The sequence below is a fragment of the Puma concolor genome, chromosome C1 (assembly GCF_028749965.1).
Source record: "Puma concolor isolate L17-30 chromosome C1, mPumCon1.1.hap2, whole genome shotgun sequence".
Taxonomy (NCBI): domain Eukaryota; kingdom Metazoa; phylum Chordata; class Mammalia; order Carnivora; family Felidae; genus Puma; species Puma concolor.
In genome coordinates, this window is record NC_141674.1 from 6,406,428 (window position 1) to 6,428,404 (window position 21,977).

Below are 21,977 nucleotides of genomic sequence, written 5' to 3' on the forward strand. Positions count from 1 at the left end.
TTTTATTTTTCAGAAAGAGTGCAAGCAGGGCAGGGTCGGAGGTGGGGGTGGGGGTGGGAAGGGGCCCAAAAGGGGGCTCTGCACTGACAGCAGAGAGCCTGATGTGGGGCTTGAACTCACAAACCAAACCATGAGATCACGACCTGAGCTGAAGTTGGACGCTCAACTGGCTGAGCCACCCAGGTGCCCTGGATAATGCTCTTTTAATATTAAATCCTCTTATCCATGTACATGGGATGTCTTTCCATTTATTTAGAGTGCCCTTAATTTCCTTCCATGAAGTTTTTATAGTTTTCGGTATACACTAGATTTGCTTTTACATTTGACTCACAAAAGGTAAAGATTATCATAGGCATAGACCTTTTTGTGTCTAACTTTTAAAAACACCGCATTCTGAAATACGCATACTGAAAACTAAAATGCAAAGTACAATCGAATAATTATACAACAAATACCCACCCAGAGCAAGAAATAGAACATTTCCAGCACACCAGAAACCTCCCCCCAAACCTTTTTTTCCCCTTCGCTCATTTCCTTGCTTTTTACAAAACCACTCATGTATGCATCCCTAAACAAAATGGTATATACAGCTTGCCTGTCTTGAACTTTGTGTCAGTGGGATCACACCCCATCTTCCCTTTGTGTCTTCTATTTTTCGCTCCATGTTATTTTTGTGAGAGTCACCACGTTCTCACACAAAGCTGCTGTTCGTTTTCATCACTGTATAGTATTTCATCGTATGACCAATATATTTACCCATTCTACTGCTGTTTGACAACGTGTGTTTCCAGGTCTGGGCTGTTCCTAGCAAGGCTGGAGTGAGCATATGTTCTTTCTTTAATCAGAAAAAAATTTACCAAAAACAATTCCCCGAAGCTTGAGCAAACATCTTCAGGGACTTTGCTCCGCAGAGCTGGTTTCCTTCTGAGTCACTTCAGGAGGCCCTGACCTCCTCCTGAGAGGAACCCAGATAATGAACAGCCCCCGGCGGAGGCTGCTGTCAATGAAGCCTCTCAGCTTTTTACTGAGATGAATAGTTTTAAGCTTGGATTGTGCAGGCAGTCCTGGACTTTGGCATGAGGCTGGGCAAGAAAGAGCCCAGAATGGACTGCCCCCCCCCCACCCCCCCAACCCGCCAAGATCAGAGTCATTTAATCCCTTGGGTATTTGGGGGAGGAAGACAGACGGGACAGGTCTAGCTGCTCTAGACTGACTACGTCTTTCCTGCTTTACTGAGATGACAGCCCTTTGCCCACCATCCCCGGAGAGCATCTGGCCATTCTGCAGGCAAGTCCGATCAGGTGATGGCTTGGTTTTCTTTGCACCGGGGAACAACGTTCAAAGAACATTCAGACTTCCCACTATAGGGAAAAGGGGGGAAAGTCACACAACGATATAGCTTCAAATCACTTCAAATTAAGCTTCGAGAGTATTTTCCACAATCTGAGCTCCCTGACGTTGCCCCGTGGGTCCGGGCATTGAGCAGGAAGGAAGATGCATGGGTGCCAGGTGGCTGGGTGGTTTTAAGCCACTTAGTGTGTTCTCCACCAAAAGGAACCAGCGACTCCTGGCCCCATGCCTCTCAGTAGAGCTCCTGGGCTCTCTGCTTCTCCTATCCCAGGGGTGCTGGGCCCCCAGAGAGGCCTGACCCGGAGAGCGGGAGACCCAGAGAAGCTTCAGGCTCCAGGCTGCCATCGACGGTTCCCACCCCATGGGGAATGGGATGTCCCATTGGCTACATTTTCCATTCCTGGTTTCCCAGCCCTCCCTCCCGCTCCTCCTCCTTGGGCGAACTGGTAAGAAACTCAGATGGAGTCTTTTGACCCCAAGTCACCACTCTAGAGTCTGTGCCAGGCAACCTGGCCGTTGTCTGCTGCTCCATCTACAAGGTCCTGGCGCATGGCGACAGCCTTCCCTGCACCACAACTGCCTGACTGCAGGTCGAGGGGTCAAGAAGCCCAGAGGCCCCGTAACCACAGCCGGTGGCCCCAAGGGCAGACTGGCTTTGACTTGCTTCTCCTCTGTCTTCCCACCCCAGCCACGGCACAAGATCCTCCTCCTTGGACAGCTGCCAGAGGGGTGACAGGGGACACCTGGGTGGCTCAGTCGGTTAAGCATCTGACTTTGGCTCAGGTCATAATCTTGCGGTCCATGAATTCGAGCCCCGCATCGGGCTCTGTGCTGACAGCTCGGAGCCTGGAGCCTGCTTCGGATTCTGTGTCTCCCTCTCTCTCTCTCTCTCTGCCCCTCCCTCGCTTAGGCACGCGCTCGCTCTCTCAAAAAAAAAAAAAAAAAAAAAAAACAACACATCAAAAGGGGTGACAAGCTGCTGTTTCGAAATCAGAGGAGCCCTACACGATTTGCTGAGCTTTCACACCAACCCGAATAACAAGCCACGTATGTGACCTGAAAACTAGAACAGAAGGGGGACTATTCCTTACGTTGCTGGTAGAAATGTGGGCTGGCCACCTTTCTCATTTCCCTGTGTGGAGGTGAACATGGTCTTGAGCCTTCCCTACCCAGGTACCACAGTGAGCGACGGCCCTGGAAGAGGAACCCGGCCCATAGGGCCCCGCTCCGTGCTCCCCCACATCCAGCTCCCCCAAAGGAGGTGGTGCAACCCTTGGCATGCTCACGCGACCGTTGGGCAGTTGAAAGACGGGGACAAGGCTGACCAGCCACGGCCTCTTCCCTCTTCAAGGGGCACCACCTAGTGGGTGTATGTTCCTACAGAAGCCCTTGGTGTCTCCATGGAACGTGTTCATTTTTTTTTTTCAATGTTTTATTTATTTTTGAGAGAGAGAGTGTGCAAGCAGGGGAGGGGCAGAGAGAGAGAAAGAGACACAGAATCCGAAGCAGGCTGCAGGCTCCAGGCTCCGAGCTGTCAGCACAGAGCCCGACGCGGGGCTCGAACCCACGAACCGTGAGATCGTGACCTTGAGCCAAAGTCAGACGCTGAACCCACCGAGCCACCCAGGCGTCCCTCAGTGGGATGTTTAAACTCTGCCAACACCTTGAGCCTCGCCCCTCCCCACCCCAGAGCTCTGAAGGCTGCCCACCACCCCCTCCCCCACTTGCTGAGTACCCAGCCCTCCTGCCTGCAGAAACCCTGAGGGCCTGTTTTGAGGAGGCCCCCCCCCCAGTTGCTCCCCCCTCCCCCGCATTGAGGTTCCCCCATGCCTGGGTCCGTTAAAGACCACTGGAGGGAGAAAGGCTGTTTTCCTCTATGCCTCTCCTTGGGCACGCATTTTGCAGGTGGCACTGCCTTCAAGTACACTGTTGACCCCAGGAGAGAGGTCTTGGGGTACAGTGAAGACCCAAGTTCTAACCTTGCACCTATGTCCTGACCCCAGCTGGTGGGCAGCATTTTTTTAATGTGCATCTATTTTTGAGAGAGAGAGAGAAAGAGAGAGAGCACGAGTGGGGGAGGGGCAAAGAGGGAGGGGAACCGAGGACCCCCAAGTGGGCTCTGTGCTGACTCAGGCCTCGAACTCATGGACTGCAAGATCATGACCTGAGCCAAAGTCGGGCACTTAACCGACTGAACCACCCAGGTGCCCCTGGTGGGCAGCATTCTAAAGACCACCCCCACCCCACCCCACCCCCCCATCAAAATTCCTGTCCCCTGGTTATTTCATCAAACACTAATCCAGGTGCTGCTGTGAGGGTAGTTTGAAGATGTGATTGAAGGCCTAAGGTTGTGGACTGAATGCTGGTCCCTCTGTCCTCCCCAACCCCTCAAGTCCACACGAAGTCCTGACCCTCAAGCTTAATGATCGGATTAGGAAGTGGGCCTTTGCAAGCTGATTAGGTTTAGATGAGGTCATGAGGCTGGGGCCGTGTGATGGCATTAGTGACCTTATAAGCAGAGACACCAGACGCTTGCTTCCTCTCTCTCGGCCAGGGAAGGTTACGGCAAAAGGCGGCCTTCTACAAGCCAGGAAGCGGGCTCTCTCCAGGAACCAAATCTGCCAGCACCTCGGTCTGGGACTTCAGTCTCCAGAAGCGTGAGAAATCAAGGTCTATTAATTAAGCCGCCCAGTCTGTGGCATTTTGTCACAGCGGCCCGGCGCCGACGGGCTCAGCGGATCTCAGGACAAAGGACGATCCAGGTTGGCCTGGCCCCACCGGGAGACCCCTTTACAGGAAGCGAGTTTTTCTTGGCGAGTAGCAAAAGAAGAAGTCAGAGAAATGTGAAGGGCAGGGGAGATTCCTATGAAGGGACTCTGACGTGGGGATCCCGCCGTCCACTGTCACGAGTGGGACTGTGAATGTGGGAAGGTGAGGCCGTGGCTGCTAGGAAGTGAGGGCCACCCGAACCCACAGCCACCTGCACAGGGAGCTGAGAACACGGCCGGCCGGCGCGGGGCGTGCGAGACCCAGAGCAGGAGACCCAGTCTGTGAATCACACAACAGACTTCTTTAAAAAATAAATAAATAAATAAAATTGTTTTTTAATGTTTGTTTTTTGGGGGCGGGGAGGGGCAGAGAGAGAGAGAGAGACGCAGAATCGGAAGGAGGTTCCAGGCTCCGAGCTGTCAGCACAAAGCCCGGCGTGGGGCTCGAACTCACAAACCTTGAGATCATGACCGGAGCTGAAACTGGTCGCTTAACTTACCGAGCCGCCCAGGCACCCCCGGCAGACTTCTGATCTACAGACACCGTGAGAGATTAAACTGGTGTGGATACACAGCCAAGTGTGTGTAATTTGTTACACACGGATAGCAAACCGATACACTGCATGACCTAAAAGGGGCCACTTAACCTTTCTAAGCCTCCGGTGCTTCGAAGGAAGAAGATGGAAAGAACTGGGGTCCCTGAAGGTGGCTGTGGCTGAGTCACCTGACAACCTGGCATGCTGGTCTTTGCCGCCGTAGGAGGGAGAAATAAACATCCATTCCTTGGAGCCACTGGATATCGGGGGCTCCTTCTGACAACAGCCTGGTCTTTGCCTTAACCAGCACAAACTACCAATACGGGGAAAGCAGGTCCGAGGGCCCTTACCCCAGGGTTTTGTTTTGTAAAGTGGAGCTACTGTAATTTATTAGTAATTTTTTAGTGCTTACAAGTGAGTAGCATTGGAAGAATACTGTAGAATTTCAGCGAATCAAAGGGTTCCAGCAATTTATTCATTCCACACACATCTACCGAGCCCCTCTGCTGATTATCTGAAGATAACGACACTGAGCGAAATCAAATCCCTGCCTTCCGGGAGTTGACCTTCTGGTCAAGAAGAGAGATGAGAAACCATCAACAAATACACAGGGTGGCAAATGGCGGTAAATGCGGGAGAAGAGTAAAGCCAGGCAACAGGGCTGGGGGTGTCCTGGTGGGGGCCCGGGGGTGCTCTGTACAGGTGTCCAGAGAAGTCGACTCTAATGGTTTGGTGTCTGAGCAGATCCCGAAGTGAGAGGGTGAGGATCGGCACAGACAGCCAGGGAAAGGATCTTAGGTAGAGGAAACAACACGTGCAAAGGCCCTGAGGAGGAGCCCAGCCTACGTGTCCCAGAAGCAGCCAGGAGCCACCGTGGCTGAAGCCGTGACAGAGAGGGGAGAGAACAGACACAGGGAGAGTACGCAAGGCCCTCAGTCAATGTGAGGGTCTTACTTTTACACACTGAGCGACACAGGAGCCGCGGGAGGGCGGAGCGGAGGTGTTACTTACGAGAAATCACGCCCGGCTAGGAGGCCCCTGCATGGTCTAGGTGAGGGATGGTGGCGCCTGGGGTCATGGATGTGTTCCGAGGGCAGAGATGATAGGATTTACTGGGGGCTCCGACGTGAGTGTGGGCAAATGAGGAGTGAGGAAGGCCCTAGGCTTCGGAGACGAAAGGACAGAGATGCCTTCACTGGAGGGAGCAGGTTTGGGGGCGGGCAAAAGCAGGAGCTGGTTGCGGACGGACGTGTCACATTACCACCGGACAAGCCGTGTGGTGGGGGTCGGGGTTGTGGAGGAGGTCCTATCTGGGGACAGAAACTGGAGGCAGGCAGCATTAAGGTAGCATTTAAGCCAGGGGACCTGCGAGCTGCCAGGGATGGGGTGCGGAGAAGGCCGTCTGGTCTGCAGAGGGTCCCCGGTCCCACTGCATGACTGGGGGTGGTGGGGGGGGATGGCTCGGTGTAACCAGAAAGATGTCTGTAAGCAGGGGACTCCTTTTTCTTAAATTGTGGTAAGACAGATATCACATAAGAAATTGTCGTTTTAACTATTTATTTATTTTTTTTAACATTTTTATTTATTTTTGAGACAGGGAGAGACAGAGCATGAACAGGGGAGGGTCAGAGAGAGGGAGACACAGAATCTGAAACAGGCTCCAGGCTCTGAGCCGTCAGCACAGAGCCCGACGCGGGGCTCGAACTCACAGACCACGAGATCGTGACCTGAGCCGAAGCCGGCCGCTTAACCAACTGAGCCACCCAGGTGCCCCGTTTTAACTATTTTTAAGTACACAGATCGGTGGCAATGATGACATTCAAGAGATGACGTAAGCAGCATCACTATTTTTTTTTAACCGTTTATTTTATCTTAGGGAGAGAGAGAGAGTGGGGGAGAGGGGCAGAGAGAGGGAGAGGGAGAGAGAAGCCCAGGCAGGCTCCGGGCTCAGCAAGGAGCCCGACGCAGGGCTCGATCCCACGACCCTGGGATCACGACCTGAGCCAAAATCGAGAGTCGGAAGGAAGCTCAACCCCCTGAGCCACCCAGGCGCCCCACATCACCCCTATGTCTAAAACTTTTCAACCCAAACAGAAACTGTGCCCCTTAAGCAGTTAACTCCCCCGTCTCCTCTCCCCAGCCCTGGCGACCACTCGTCTACTTTTTGTTTCTATGTGTTTGCCTTTCCTGCACATTTCCCACCAACCGAATCGGATGGTAGGTAGTCGTTCTGCGTGTGGCTTCTTTCACTTGTAATGTCATCGAGGTTGACCCAGGTTGCAGCACGTGTGAACACTTCGTTTTCCTTTTATGGGCAAATAACATTCCATGGTATTTTCCTTCCCCATTCAGCTGTCGATGCACACCTTTTGCTCACTGTGAATAACGCTGCGAAGCATAAGCAGTGACCCTTAATGACTCTGGGGAGGAGATAAGAGGCATGAGCACCCCTCCTTCCCAGAAGTCCTTCAGAATCTTCCGGAGGGTGTAAGATTTCTTTTGCTTTATTAAAAGGGACCTCGGGCTTCCGTAGGTTGAAAACTTGGCTTTAAAGCAAATGAGATGATGGGGCGCCTGGGGGGCTCAGTCGGTTAAGCGTCCGACTTCGGCCCAGGTCATGATCTCACGGTTTGTGGGTTCGAGCCCCACATCGGGCTCTGTGCTGACAGCTCGGAGCCTGGTGGGGATTCTCTCTGCCTCTCTCTGACTCCTGCGCTCCCCCGTCTCTCTCTCAAAATAAACTTAAAAAAATTATCATTAGACCAGCTTCTGCTGAATCTTATATTGAATACGCTGATAAGGGGCACATAACAAATTTGGCTTTATCAGCTATTTTGATAATTACACTGCGTTATAATTGTTCTGCTTCGTAATCCCATGTATTTTATTTTTCGCCTCTGTCTTTGGGGTCCATAGGCATTACTAGGTAGGCAGAGGGGTCCGTGGTATAACAAAGGGTAAGAGCCTGCTGCAAAGGCTTGCCTGGCTTCCTCCTCTGAAGTCTTTCCGGGGCACACACTGTCCTGGTCTGGGAATGCAGGTGACCCGGCTATGTGAGTAGTGCCGCCTCTCGCCACCAGGAGGCGCTGCTTCCCCCAGGTCAGGGGAGGCCCAGGGCAGGTTCAATGCTTCCTCCTCCCATCTTTGTCCTAACCAGGGCTGGCATCAGAAGCACCTGGGAGCTTTTTTTTTTTTTTTTGTCTTTATTCTGCCTCTCTTTTTTTTAAACTTTTTTTTTTTTTTTTAAGATTTTATTCTTAAGTAATCTCTTCACCCAAAGGGCGGCTTGAACTTACAACCCCGAGATCAAGAGTTGCAGGCTCTGGGGGCACCTGGGTGGCTCAGTCAGTAAAAGTGTCTGACTTCAGCTCAGGTCATGGTCTCACAGTCAGTAGGTTCGAGCCCCGTGTTGAGCTTCGTGCTGACGGCTCAGAGCCTGGAGGCTGCTTCAGATTCTGTGTCTCCCTCTCTCTCTCCCCCTCCCCTGCTCTCACTCTGTCTCTCCCTCAAAAATAATTAAAAAAGAGTTGCATATTCTACCAGCTAAGCCACCCAGGCGCCCCTCCCTCCCTTTTAAAAAAAGAAAAACAAAAAACACATTTCATGACGAAAAAAAAAATTTTTTTTTACATTTTTTAACATTTATTTATTTTTGAGAGAGAGCGCATGAGCAGAGGAGGGGCAGAGAGAGGGGGAGACACAGAATCTGAAGCAGGTTCCAGGCTCCCAGCTGTCGGTGCAGAGTCCAACGTGGGGCTCAAACTCACGAACCACAAGATCATGACCTTGGCCAAAGTCGGACACTTAGCCGACTGAGCCACCCAGGTGCCCCTATTATGAAAAATTTCAAACAAGCACAAAAGTTTATAAACCTCCAAAAAGCCAGGGACCGGCTTCAATAATTATCTCCTCACATATGGAGCTTCCTAAGTGTCCAGGTGGCCAGGCCCGGCCCAGGACGGGGACATCAGAGCCTCAGGGCCCTCCCAAAGTTCACAGGGCGTTTGTGAGCCACTGTCATAAGCCCGGCCCTTCCTCCTGGGACACCCCAGGTGACCGAGTGCAGGTCTCGGGACCACATTTCCTGCTCTCCCGACCTCAGCCTCTGGTCCTCCCCACCCCGCCCCAGCCTGAAGGTCTTCCCTCAACTCTGACCCCAATCTTCCTGCTCACACTCATGTCCTCTCGCTCAGGCCCCACAGGACCCGGGGAGCAGCTGGCTCCCATCCCCTGCGCCGTCACTCTTCCTGTGTCTATCTGGAAGCCAGAATTAAGTAACACACGCCTCTCACCCTTGAGCAACCACCCACAGCCACATTCTGCTGGCCACGGAGTCTTATGTTGCCTCTTCCTGTGTTGGGAGAGCAGAGCCCAGGAGTCGACAATTTCTCGCCTTTTCGGAGAGATACTGTGAAGCTATTAAAACTACATTCTGAAGTGCCTAGAAAAATCCCCAGGGGACAGGCTGAACTGGGTCCCCCACCCCATTCATATGTTGGAAGTCTAACTCCGGGCACCTCAGGATGTGACCTTATTTGGAGGCAGAGTCTTTAAAGAGGTGATTAAGTTAAAATGAGATCATTAGGGTGGTCCCAATCCAGTATGACTGGTGTCCTTTTAATTGAGGACACAATTGGGGAAATTGGGACGCAGATGGATACAGAGGGAAGTGAAGACATGGGGGTCGGGGTGGGGGACAATCATTTACAAGCCGAAGAGAGGCCTCAGAAGGAACCAACCCCAGCAACGCCTTGATCTTGCCCGTCTAGCCTCCAGAATCGACAGAAAACAAATTTTTGTTGTTCAAGCTACCTAGTCTGTGGTTCTTTGTCAGGGCAGCCCTAGAAAATGAATATAATCTCAAGGGGCGCCTGGGTGGCTCAGTCAGTTGAGTGTCGACGTCAGCTCAGGTCATGATCTCACCATTTGTGAGTGGGAGCCCCTCACTGGGCTTTGCGCCGACAGCACGGAGCCTGGTTGGGATTCTCTCTCTCCTTCTCTCTCTGCCCCTCTCCTGTTCACGTTCTCTCTCTCTTTCTCTCAAGACAAATAAACTTTAAAAACTATTAAAAAAAAAAAACCTATAGAAAATTAATGTAATCCCCAAATAGACACAATTCCCAAAAACCAATAAAATCCCTCCTTGAATTCTGATGAATCACAATTCTGGATTAACCCCGGAGGCAACCCCACGCCTGGGACCGGAGTTCTCTATTCGCGTGTGCGCCCCGGCTGGCTCTGGGTTCAGCTCGAGACCGCATTCTGGTCCCGCTCAGCTCTACTCACCCTGACCCTCCAGACCAGCAGGCTGGAGCGCCTGTTCTGTGCCAAGACCTCTTGGAAAATGGCACCCAGCTCCTGATGTGGGACGACAGAGTCCTCGTGACCTGAAGCCTGAAGGCCTACGGAAGGCTGACAGTCACAAACAGCTACACAGTTCACGGGGCCCTTGTCCAAAACTTATAAAAATTTTTTTTATGTTTATTCATTTTTGAAAGACAGAGACAGAGCACAAGCAGGGGTGGGGCAGAGATGGGGGGCAGGGGGGGACACAGAATCCGAAGCAGGCTCCAGGCCCTGAGCTGTCAGCACAGAGCCCGACGCGGGGCTCGAACTCACGGACCGCGAGATCATGACCTGAGCCGAAGTCGGACGCTCGACCGACTGAGCCCCCCAGGCGCCCCCAAAATTATGACACATTTCAATTTGGCCACAGTCCAAAGGCAGGGCCAGCTAAAGACACAGATGCCACACCATGAAGCCGACCCTGATGTTAGGGAAGGCCAAGTGTCCAGGGCACAGGGATGTCACCAGGAGCCACTGACTTATGTGGGTGCCCCCAAATCGACGGCCAGGAGCACGTGCATGTGCGCATGCGTGTGAGGAGAGACGCGGAGAGGCAGAAGTAGCCCTTCTTTGTCCCAATCCATTCTCAACTCATTCCCGGAGTCAACACTGCTCTGCCTGTCTCCACGGGAGTTCTAGAAAGACAAAGAGCTAGATACACATCCAAGTCCGTATCTTCCACTGTTGGATACAAAGATACCAGCAGATATCCTACGTTAGCTGCTCGAAAGACTGCAGAATAAACCGTCACAAAGACACGTTTCCTCCAAAGATCGGAATGGAAGCAAAGCCTCCTGTTTGTTTCCTTCCTTCGTATCCGCGAACTCGGGCCGGGCACCGAAGTTGAGAGGCACCACCTTTCTGGCTTCTCTGCCGGCATATCGGAGAGCAGAGGTGGCTACGAAAAGAGGTTACTCGCAAGTAATTTTGGCTGAACTCAAACGAACCGGCCCGTTAGAATCACAATCCAAGAGCGTGGTCCCTTTAATTTAGAAAACAAACAAACAAAAAAAATTCAAGCTCCTGAATTAACTGGTGGGGCTGGGAGAAGGCGGGCATTCTTCACTTCCGCCCGAAACTGGGAAAAATGTGAAGACTTCGGCTCCAAAGCCATCCCCAACGCTGCCTTGGTCACAGCTCCGGGAGCTGAGCGTTGGTCGGTCACCGCGGCTGGCATTCCAGACATCCCACGGCCCCCACTGCAGCCCACGCCCAGCTCCACGGGCCTGGGGAGCAGAGAGGGGAATCTGTGGCCAAGGAGGCATGGGCGTGGCCAGTCCCAAGTGCATTACAAAGGGACCCTCTCCCCTCTGAGTCCTGGAGGAGAAACAGAAGGAGTCCCCCCGGGAATCTGATTTGCTAAAGTGAGCCTGGCGGTCCACTTTGCTCTCAAGCACAGAGGGAGATGACCAGCTTGGACCCGAGGAGGTGTGTCAAGGCCAAAGTTAGACTCCAAGTCTCAGAAAACCTTTCTAAGGGGTCTTCTGGCTTACATAAAGGGGTCAAGATGGAAACGGGCTCAGCTCCCCTTCGGTTGCTAGGAAGCACCGGGGCAGGCGAGACAAGAGAGCCACTACATGGGGTCCAGGCAGGCGGGCCGGAGCAAGGGCGGTGCCCCAGGCAGTGGCCGGAGGACGAGCAGAGGGGGCGTGCGGAGGCCGGGGGGTCACAGCAGGTGCTGTCCTCGGTCTGCATCAAACCGGAAGCGCCATCACCTCGCAGGCCCCGGAGGCCCGTCTCAGCCAGGGGGGCCAGAGGAGTAACCACCGACATCTGGCTTCACCTCGCGGACGCGTGTGAATTCCTGAGAACACTAGACTGGAGGACGGAAACGATCAGTAGGACGGGGAACTGGAGTCCTCACGGCTCAATCAGAGAGCACGAAGCCACCAACGCGAGAAAGGCAAGGACCAAAGGCTGCTTTGGTGGCCACTGTCAAAGCACAGGCCCAATGATGGGTTATTCACCCCAGGCTCACCGGAGGCCAAGGATGCGCTTTGTGGTCCAAGACCGACAGAAGTCACCACTGTGTCTTTGCTCTCCGTCCTCCGGGGGCTTGGGTCCACTTCGTGTTGCCATGGCAATCCAGCCGGCCGCACGGTCCGCCGGACCCGAAGCCGGCGTCCGCAGGGAGGGCCGGGAGGACCCAGAGAATTCGACTCTCTTTTAGCTGAGCTCCCGTGGAGGCAGCTTCCTGATCCGCCAACTGGGGCGGAAACACCTGCAACTTCTCATTCCATTCCGGTCACCGTCCTGGGGCTGGCCTTGGCGGAGAAGGAAAAGTCTCCCCAAGGCAGACACGCCTCCGAATGCCCACCCAGCCACATTCGCCAAAGCTAATGACTTCCTTCACAATCGGCCTCACGGGGAAAGAGGAACAGGGTCTGGGTGTCCGCAGGGTGGCGATGCCACCCCAGGCCCATCTCTAAGGACACGGGCCCCGGGTTAAGAGCACAGATTCTGAAGCCACACTGCTCGGGTTCAAACCCTGTCCCCCGCTTCTATCAGCTGCATCCTTTGTTGGCTTTTGCTCTCTGTGTTTCCGTTTTCTTCTCTGTGAGACAAAAATAACAGCAGACTCTTGCTCCCGAGGGAATACATTTCGGAACGCTTAGAACAGGGCTTCATACGTCCTAAGCGCTCTGTAAATGCCGGCTTTGCTTATCCCTGGGTGCAAACTTCTCCCAGCCAGAAGCCTCCAGGCCCCAGCCTGGGTGCTCTTCTCCCCCCCTCAACACCCACGAGCAGGCCAGTCCGGGGGCCCTAGAGGCTGCTCCCCCCGAAGGCCCTTACCAACCAACATGGCGGAGCACAGCCGCCCACATCCTGGATCCGGCGTCTCCCGCTGGCTCTGGGCGCCTCTCGCCTGTTCCTTCCCTCGCGGGCCCCACAACGTGCAGCACTTCTAGGGCAGTATACTTGCTGATTGCTTCCTTCACTATTACTCACAACAACCAGCTAAGACACTGCCAAAGAAACACTCACAGCTGGCCCGGTCGGCGACTCGGGCGGCAGGCCTGTGCGGCCTCTCCCCGGGACCTGTGGATGGGAAGGAAAGAGGAGGAGGAAAGACGGGACGGTGGAGAAAGCGGAGACCGGCAACGGATCCCAACAGGGCCGGCCCACGACTCACTGACAAGGAGGGAAAACACCCAAGTCAGCACTTTCCTGGAAGAGAAAAAAGTTAGAAGAGGACAGTAGTTTAAAACCGCACGTCCACGCGGAAAGGGAGCCACGGAACAAAGCAGCACCGACTGCCCCCCCCCCCCCCCCCCCCCCCGCCCATCCTGGGAGCCACGGAGAGGGTGTATCAGTCAGAATTCTACCAGGGAAACGGAACCAGAAGGAGATACAGAGTGAGAGGCTTATTTCAAGGAACTGGCTCACATGATTGTGGGGCTGGCCGGGGCAGCCCGGCCAGGCTGGAAACTCTCCGGCAGGAGCTGACACTACAGGCCACAGGTGGAATTTCTTCCTCCTCAGGAAAACCCCGGCTTTGTTCTTGAGGGCTTTCAACTGATTGGACGAGGCCCACCCACATTATGGAGGATCATCTTTACTTAAAGTCAGCTGGTTGTAGATGCCACCCACATCTGCAAAATGCCTTCCCGGCAGCACCTAGATCCGCGTTTGGTTGAATCACTGGGAGGAGGAGGCCCCCCGGCAGCCTTCTCACACACCCCGCAGGGTGCAGGGCACACGGCTTCTCCTTTCCTGGCTGCCAAACGTCCGGTGGGAGTTGGTGGGAGTTTGTTCTCTCCGTAGCCTTCTGTCCCCAAACGGGCGAAGCCATAAAGCCCTGCCTAAAAAGCAAACCGGACCGGACTTTTAAGTTTTAGTGTGGAAAATACGCCTCTGACGCATCCAATTTTATCCCAAAGCTTCGAAAGTTCCAGAAGGGCACCTTTGTCAGCCTGGAGCACCGGCAGTCAGCTTTCCCGTGTCCAAGAACCACCCGGTGAGGTGCGGATTCCCAGCTCCACGCGCTTCTGACCCAGCAGGTGTGGGGTGGGGCTGACGGCACCTTCCACGGCGACCGTCCTCAAGCAAGCGCGGGGGGCGGGCAGGAGCCTGAAGAACCCCCAGACTGGCTGGACCAGGCAGGGGACCCCCAAGTACTGAAAGCAGCGGCCGGCACGCCTGGTCTCCGCGAGCACAGCACGGCATGTGGGACGGGCGGGCCCTTCCGAAGACGGGGTGTGCGGGGCGGGAAGGGGCTCACGACGCCCGCTGGCTTCAGACCCGGCGCCCGGCACTGCTCTTGCCGAGCACAAAGGTCAGGTCAGGAGGGGGGGAGCCCGTGTGCGTCTCCTGGACGGGCTGACTGCAGCAGAAGGTCCACAGCGCTGAGAGAATGTGGGAGGAAGACCGGGGGCCTGCTACATCTTGGATCCAGGCCACCCTCGGGCCCCGAAGATGAACCAGAGGAAAACATGGTGCAGAAAAGCAGGACCGGGTGCAACTTCTACTGCTTCTGCCCCCGGTTTCCACACAGAACCCCGTTTTCTGAATCCAGGCGGTGACCTGGGTGAATGTCTGCCCATGGAGGCTGCTCCCCAGGCACCAGGGTTGATCTGGCAGCTATGGTGGCCAGGAGGGGGTCCTTCCTCTTCCTCCTGAGTCCAGGGTCCTCAGACAGAGAGGACAATCTTCCCAGTCAGAAAGGGGAGGTCTGGACTTTGGGGACAAACTTCCCAGTCAGAGAGGGAAAACCAGAACTCCGGGAAGGGTGAATGATCAGTCAATGCACGAACTCTGACTGTGTTCTACGAGACGCAAAGCACGCCAAGTCAGCAGTCTTAACCAAGTGAGAGTCTCTTGCAAAGCTGCAACCCAAGGTCAGAGTGAATGTACTTAGATTTAAACGTATGTTCTCTTCTACCAAAAGGCTTTTGGTTCAATTACCAGCGAGCTTCTGTTGCTGAAAGGCCTGGGGCTCGGTTCAGAGCCCTGACTTTGCCTTCACTTGACTTGTCCTTACAGGGGCCCTTGTGAGCCCCAGGCCCAACGCCTCTCGCTGCACAGGCAGGGCTGCTGGTCCAGGGAGCCAGGGCAACACGAGGAAACCAGAAGTCATCTTTGCCAAGGGAGTAAGCTCCTAGCACTGAAACTCCAAGTGCTAAAGAAAAATGGATTCTGGAAACATGGCTCTTGGACGTTCCAATCCTGGAAAAGGAGGTGTCGTCTTCATCCAGGAGATGTGGAAATCCACTCAGGAAACCTTCCCGATCCCACAGCGCGTGTCTCGGGAAGCACTGATGTACCTTCAGCACCCATCGGCTACTGACTGTGCTCAACCCACGCTGGGTGGGGAGGGTGGGGGACGTCCTGGGCCTCGCGGGGCCCGTGAAGAGTGAGATGGGCAAGAAATTGCAGACGTGCCAAACTGCAACCATGAGCGGTTCTGACCCTCGAGAACAGCACTTTTAAGGCGCCTGGGGTGGTTCAGTCAGTTAAGCGCCCGACTTCGGCTCAGGTCATGACCTCGCGGTTCGCCGGTTCGAGCCCCGCGTCGGGCTCTGTGCTGACCGCTCAGGGCCTGGAGCCTGCTTCGGATTCTGGGTCTCCCTCGCTTCCTGCCCCCACACGCTCCCCTGCCAGGCTTGGAAAGGAACCCGATGACATTTACCCCCAGCCATTAAGGGTCCTCCTGCCTTTCACGATGACGTTGAAAGCTGGAAGGCCTTTTTCTGCCCTTGCACCGGCCTCCTGCAGAAAACCTGACCCGGCAGCAGGAAGGTGATGGTGGCTCAGAGGAGCCCCAGAGACCCATCCACATCTGCGGTGACTTCCATCCAGGCTGGGCAGAGACAAACCTGTCTCGAGAGTCGGGAAGTGGGGGGGGGGGGGGGGGGAGGGTGTCTCAGGGACGAGACCCAAGAAAAACCTCACTTGGATGTTTTCCGCCTCGGAAATTACCGTCCATGCGTGTCTGGTGGAGCCGGCTTTCCCAGGAGAGCAGCCAGCACCCTGTTTCTCCCAAATTTCAGGAGCCACCTGTGCCTGCCTGTCTCTCCGCTGATCCCGCAGTGTCCCTGGGTGAGCAGCGAGCAGGGGCGCTGGCTCTTGGGGGCTGCCGGCCAGAAGCCTACTGCCCTGCCCTTTGCCAAGCTGGGGGCTTATGCATCTAAAGCCTCGTAATATTTAGAATCCTTAGTTTCCCCTTTTCTACTCCTTGCTAGATGGAGACCTGAAACAGCCAACTCCGGGAGACAGCAGATGCGTCGATGGGGAGAAGAGCTTAAATGCTAGAGGACCGCCGACTGGATGGTCCCTGGGAAAAGGGCCTGTCTGGGAAGTGCAAGGCCAACAGAAGACACGATTGCCTGAAACTGCCCCCACGTGAAGAACGGAATACAAAATACACGTATTTTAGGAGCAAGCGTTACTGTCAGTTATTGACCGCCCCCCTCCCAAGTCAGCAAGAAAACGGAATAAATTTAAAGTTCCTAATGTAGCAGGGGCACCTGGGTAGCTCAGTTGGTTGAGCATCTGACTCTTGATTGCGGCTCACGTCCTGATCTTATGGTTCGGGACATCGAGCCCCGCGTCAGGCGGAGTCTGCTTGGGATTCTCTCTCTCCCTCTGTCTTTGCTCCTCCCCTGTTGCGGCCTCCCTCCCTCCCTCTCTCTCTCTCTCTCTCTCTCTCTCTCTCTCAAAATAAATAAATAAACTTAAAAAAATAAAATAAAATTCCCGGGGTAGCAGATCCTGGTTGGCTGTCCCGGCATCCATGCCCCTCTGCTCCTACTCACGGGCTCTGATCTGGTTCGGGTGACGCAACATCTACTCCTCAGGCCCATGCCTCACGAACTCCATCCGACGGCTCCTTCCCTTGCCACCGACTGGCTGGGGCCGGGCCTGAGGCATCACTCAGGCCAATGAGACGCGTGGGAAAGTCAGGGGCTTCGAGAAAGATTTCCTCACTCATCACAAGAGACGCCAGGAAAGGCTGGACGGGAGGGGAGCTGGGGGAAGACAAAGTCAGTACACAGAGGACAGCAGAGCAGAAACACGGAGAGAACCTAACTCCCTGCCGTCACTGGGCCACTGGACGCGACGCATCACGAAGCTGCTCTACGTTTTGTAAAACGGTTAACGTTCTGACTACTTAAGTCATTCCGAGCAGGAGTCTTCTCTTACTTGCAGAGGAAGGAATCCTAACTGATATTTCCCGTAACCTAAGCAACTTGGGCATCACAGATGATGATCTTGGAATTTAAGAAAAAAAAAAAGAAATCACTTAACAGAAACAACATCTCTGCTATAAAAAGGTTCAACAACAGCAGAAACCGCCCTCCCCCCCAACCCCCACCGTCCTCTCCCCGCAAAGCAGAGCAAGCGAGGGCAGTATCAGGCAGTCATGGCCTGGTGGCCGCTTCCCGGTGCCCATGGGGGTGACATTCCATGACCGCAGGAGACGGGAGAGCGCAGGGACTGCTCGGAGGAAGATGCGAAACGTTTTCAACGTCAGACGGGACGAAGCTGATGTTTGCTTCGGGTGGGGAGTCCGAGCTTTGTTCTTCAGACCTGGGCTCCCTTCCCGTCTTCACACCAGAGATCAGCCCCCCAAAACTGTCAAAGGGCTAAGTACGGTGGGAGTGAAAATGCCAGAGGCGGGCTTTCCCAAGGAGAGGTGATTTCTGAACTTCAGACAATTTCCAAATACAATCCGGCCCCCAGCCCAACCCCTCCTTACGGAAAAGGAAGACCCCACCAAGCCCCGATAAATCCCTCCATAGGCTTTCTGTCTGCGGTTACTAAAAACAAAAACAAAAACAAAAACAAAACAAAAACTCTCACTGTTTCTGGATTTTTCTCGTTGCCTTCCCCACTCACTGGGAAGCAACCAGGCTCCTTAAGCAACAGGGCTCCGTAAGACGTTTACTTTTTCGAACAAAGGATCAGACAATTAGAAATGTTTTTCTAAGGCCCAGTCCAAATTTCCTACAAACGCAGTAAATCCTCTAGAAACAAGTTCCTGATTCTCTCCGCTAATCCCACAAGTCTTTTTCTCAAGGTGTCAGTGTTCCCTGAAGCTGACAGTGAATCAAACCAGCAGAAAAAAATGAAAAGGTGGGTTACCTCCTTTGTGGGTTGAGGGAGGACCCGGGACCGGGGGCCGCGGGGCTCCCTCCACCTGTCTGACCTGTTGGGTTTGCGGCCTCTGGGCCTGGCACCGGGCACGGCTGCCAGGCGCTGGGCTCACTGCCAGCACCCGGGCCCCTCGGGAGGTGTGCACTCACCTGCGGAGAGGTGCTCCCCACCCTGTGACCACCGCTCCTCCCCCCCCGCCAGCCGGTCGGCACTGGTACATCTCTCCCGAGTCTGAGTTTGTACCTAAACCTAAAGCTGGTGGTGAGAAAGAACAAAATGAAAGAGGGAGGAGGGAAGGGGAGACAGGAAAAACCTAGCTCCCACCCACCAACAGTTCCTCGGTGACGGTGACGGTGACGGTCGGGGAGGTAGAGCTGGGTGGGACCAGGAGCCTGGGCAAGGCGGTCATGGTCATCATCTTCGGGATCAAATTCCAGGGCTGCTCCTTTGCTCTGGGCGGCTATTTTGGGAAAGCAGCTTTACTCCAGTAGACTGGCTTCCGCGGACACTGGAATCCGGAAGACTCACAGCTCTGCCAGGCCTGGGCGCAGGTACAGGCAGGGAGAACAGCGCCCGAGAGCAAAGGGCACATTCCAGGCGCCCTCGAAACTCTGCTCTGATCACACACAGGCCCACCTCTCCCCCTTGTCCTCAGCCCTTCAGTAAGGATCGCAGAGCACCTGGGATACTGTTTGGTTACGAGAGGGGGTTCCGGCTTGATGTCTGCGCCAGGGTGCCGATGGGCACAGCCGCTGGGGCTGGTGGCCTCAGGCCCAGCGGCATCACAGGCTGTTTTCTTGTCACCCGGACAAAGAGTCCTTGGTGGCCAGATCTAGCCTCTCTTCCCTTGCACTCTCTGCTGCCCGTCAAGTGCAAGTCCGTGGTGAGCACGCGAGCTCACAGCACCGGCTGAGTGCAAGGCCGCCGTGCATGGGAGAGGGAGGCGGGCCCCCGACCACTGCTCAAGTTCAATCACAAGCTTTGGAGGCGGTCAAACAGGCCAAGCCTCTGGGAGCCACGGAAGGACAGAAATGGGGTGGCCCCCAAGAGCAGTGGGCACACAGGTCTCCTGATAACTGGGGTTTTCCAGGGCAGGGGCAGACGCTAAGTATAAAGCCCATCCCAGGAAACCAGGACCCATTGCCCATTGAGGGACCCATTGAGGAGCAGTGGTGAGTTGGGCAGGACCCGACCTCCTGCCTCGGGGGTGACAACGCCGCTTCCCCAAAGGAGGGAAGGAGAAGGCTGCCTGGGCCGGGCGGGGCCCCGGGGCAACACTGGGCTCTGTGAAACCCCATCTCAAAGCCAGCAGCTAGCTCAGAGCCCAGAGGAGCCAGCTGTCAACAGGCCAGCCCAGAGGCATGCACAGCAGTGGGGCATGACCCGGGTGGGTCCATCCTGGGGCCTTCCTCTTCCTCCTCCTCCTCCTCACTCTCCAACAGCCAGTCCTGGGTCACAGGCTTTCAGAAAATCCCCCAAGCCCCGGCCAACTTCAGACCGCCCTGGCCCTTAGATCATCTGCTAGTCGCTGGGCTAAGACCCAAAGTAACAAGAGAAAAATACACGTCTAGTGATTTCGGAGAACCGAACCGCAAAGGTGCTCACCGTCACCTCGGGAGCTCCCCGTGCCCTGAGATACTCCAGGGAAGCATTTACCGAACGGGGCTAAAAAAAAAAGAAGGTGAGGGTTTCTACCCCCCAAGTGGTAGGCAAGAAATCTTTCAAATTTACATACAAAGCCCCACGATAAGTCATTTGGGATCCCCCAAAGTGGGAAGGCTGCTTGTGGTTAGAGCAAGCGTGAGTCAACGAAACAAACAAATGAGCCGGATGAGGTCAGCCTTTTGGAAAAGGAACAAAGAAAACCGAAAACTGCACCCAAGCGAGAGGCAGCTCACCATTCCCAAACGGTGGTCACAGAAAGCCCGTTTCTGAATCCTGGAATCCAGTGGTTCTCAATGTGGGGGGCGGGGGGGTGATTCTGTCCCCCAGGGGGCATTTGGCAACATCTGGAGACATTGGAGGTGGAGGGGTGCCACTGGCATCTAGTGGGTACAGCCCAGGGATGCCACTAAACTTCTCACAGCGCACAGGGCACCCCCGAAACAGAATTACCCAGCCCCCAATGACAGGAGTGCCGTGATTGACCAACAGCCTAATACAATGAAAAATATTTTTCTCTCTTCCGTAAAAGTCCCGGGCAAATAGTCACCTGTAGTCCCTGGACATGTCCCTCAGCCCGGCGGGCCACGGGTGGGGACCCCCTCCTGGGGTAAGGCTGGATGATCACGGGGTCCGCATCTTTGGAGGGACCTCTGGGCACACACCCCAGCTCTCCAGGCTGTCACCTGCCGCAGGCCGGGGGCTCCCAACCTCAGAGCTTACCCCACTGGGGTTCAGTGCTGAAGGGCTCACACGGAAGAGAAAGAGAGGTGACAGTTCCACCGTCACAGCGGACGGGCTCACCCGCGGCAGGTGCTTCACAGGCGTCAGTGACCTTTCACATACTTTGTCCCGCCTGAATAAATAAGAGCCTCGCCCGCCCGTTAAAGCGGTCTTTCTGCGTTCCTGACCTGCCAGCCCAGTGGGACAGCAGAGGCCAAGTGCACAGGGGTGGGGAAGGGAGAGCCGAGCGTCCACCTTCACATCCCACGAGGGCAGGGCACGGAGGGGAGCTGGGAGCTGATCGAGAGCCCCGAGCCAAGAGCAGCCGGACTCTTCCCCAGACCTGTGGAGACAAGCCTGGTGAGCCCCAGGGGGCCAGAGCCGAGCTGATGGCAGACACACGTGGGGGACACCCCAGCGCCTGGCTGCAGACCCCCGGGGGTGAGTCCCGCGGAGACAGAGGCTCCAGAAATACAGAGGCTCGGGTTCTTTCTGGTCTGTCACGGGCTCGGCAAATGCTCCACAGAAACCAACCAGAAAGCTGGGTGGACAGGAAGGACACAAGCCCAGAGCTGACAGCGGCCGCCTCTGGGGACTTGGGAGCTGGTGGGGGTAGACGCGGGCCGGAAATGGGCCTATCCCATGAACTCCATCTACTTCGGGATCGTTTGGCTATTTATAAGCGTTACCACTAATTTCATCATTTAAAAAGAACATTCAAAAGAGGGGCGCCTGGGAGGCTCAGTCGGTTGAGTGTGTGACTTCAGCTCAGGTCACGATCTCACGGTTCGTGGGTTCGAGCCCCGCGTCGGGCTCTGTGCTGACAGCTCAGAGCCCGGAGCCTGCTTCAGATTCTGGGTCTCCCTCTCTCTCTGCCCCTTCCCTGCTCGCGCGCGCTCTCTCTCTCTCTTTCAAAAATAGACATTAAAAACAAATTAAAATAAACAAAAAGAACATTTAAAAGAAATGGATGAGAGCAGGATAGCTCGTATCCGAACCCGCTTTCCCGGGAATACACCTCACCTGCTCAGGGAAACTCTCCCCTGTGGGCCTGCATGGGCTGCTGTTCCCGGTCACCAGACCCCAGACAACTGGCCCAAGTGAGACTACAAAGGCCAAAGAGAAAGGACAGAGGCGGGGAGGCAGTGCCTGATGCCAAACAAGGAAATGAGAAATACAGCTCGTGTGCCAGGCCGGGAGCCCGGGTGGGAGGGGGGCCGCAGGCCTGACACCCCCACATCTCCTGCCAACATCCTCTGAGCGGGTGGCCGTCCCCGCGGACGGTCCCCTCAGACCCAGACAAGGTTCTGGAACCATCGTTCCCCACCGAGGTTCACAATGAGGAAAGTCCTATGTGGCTAAAATGCACCCCCCCCAAACCCAAGCGTGGCGCCTCTCATCACCCAGCCTGCTCTCAAGGCACTGCACCCCGCTTCCGGACCCTCAGAACCCGAGATCCGCTTTCCCACTTAAAACCTTGCCTCAGGGGGGTGCC

The 21,977-nt window shown here is 55.1% G+C and overlaps 1 long non-coding RNA gene across 1 annotated transcript; it reads right to left on the reverse strand.

Annotated features, from left to right (window-relative positions):
- Nucleotides 1-10,968: 10,968 nt before the first annotated feature.
- LOC147577761 (uncharacterized) lies at nt 10,969-12,411 on the reverse strand. Its single transcript, XR_015254451.1, has 2 exons — nt 11,979-12,411; nt 10,969-11,818 (listed from the first exon to the last, which is right to left on the reverse strand). It is a non-coding gene; the product is annotated as an uncharacterized LOC147577761 (long non-coding RNA).
- Between the last annotated feature and the right edge of the window lie 9,566 nt (nt 12,412-21,977).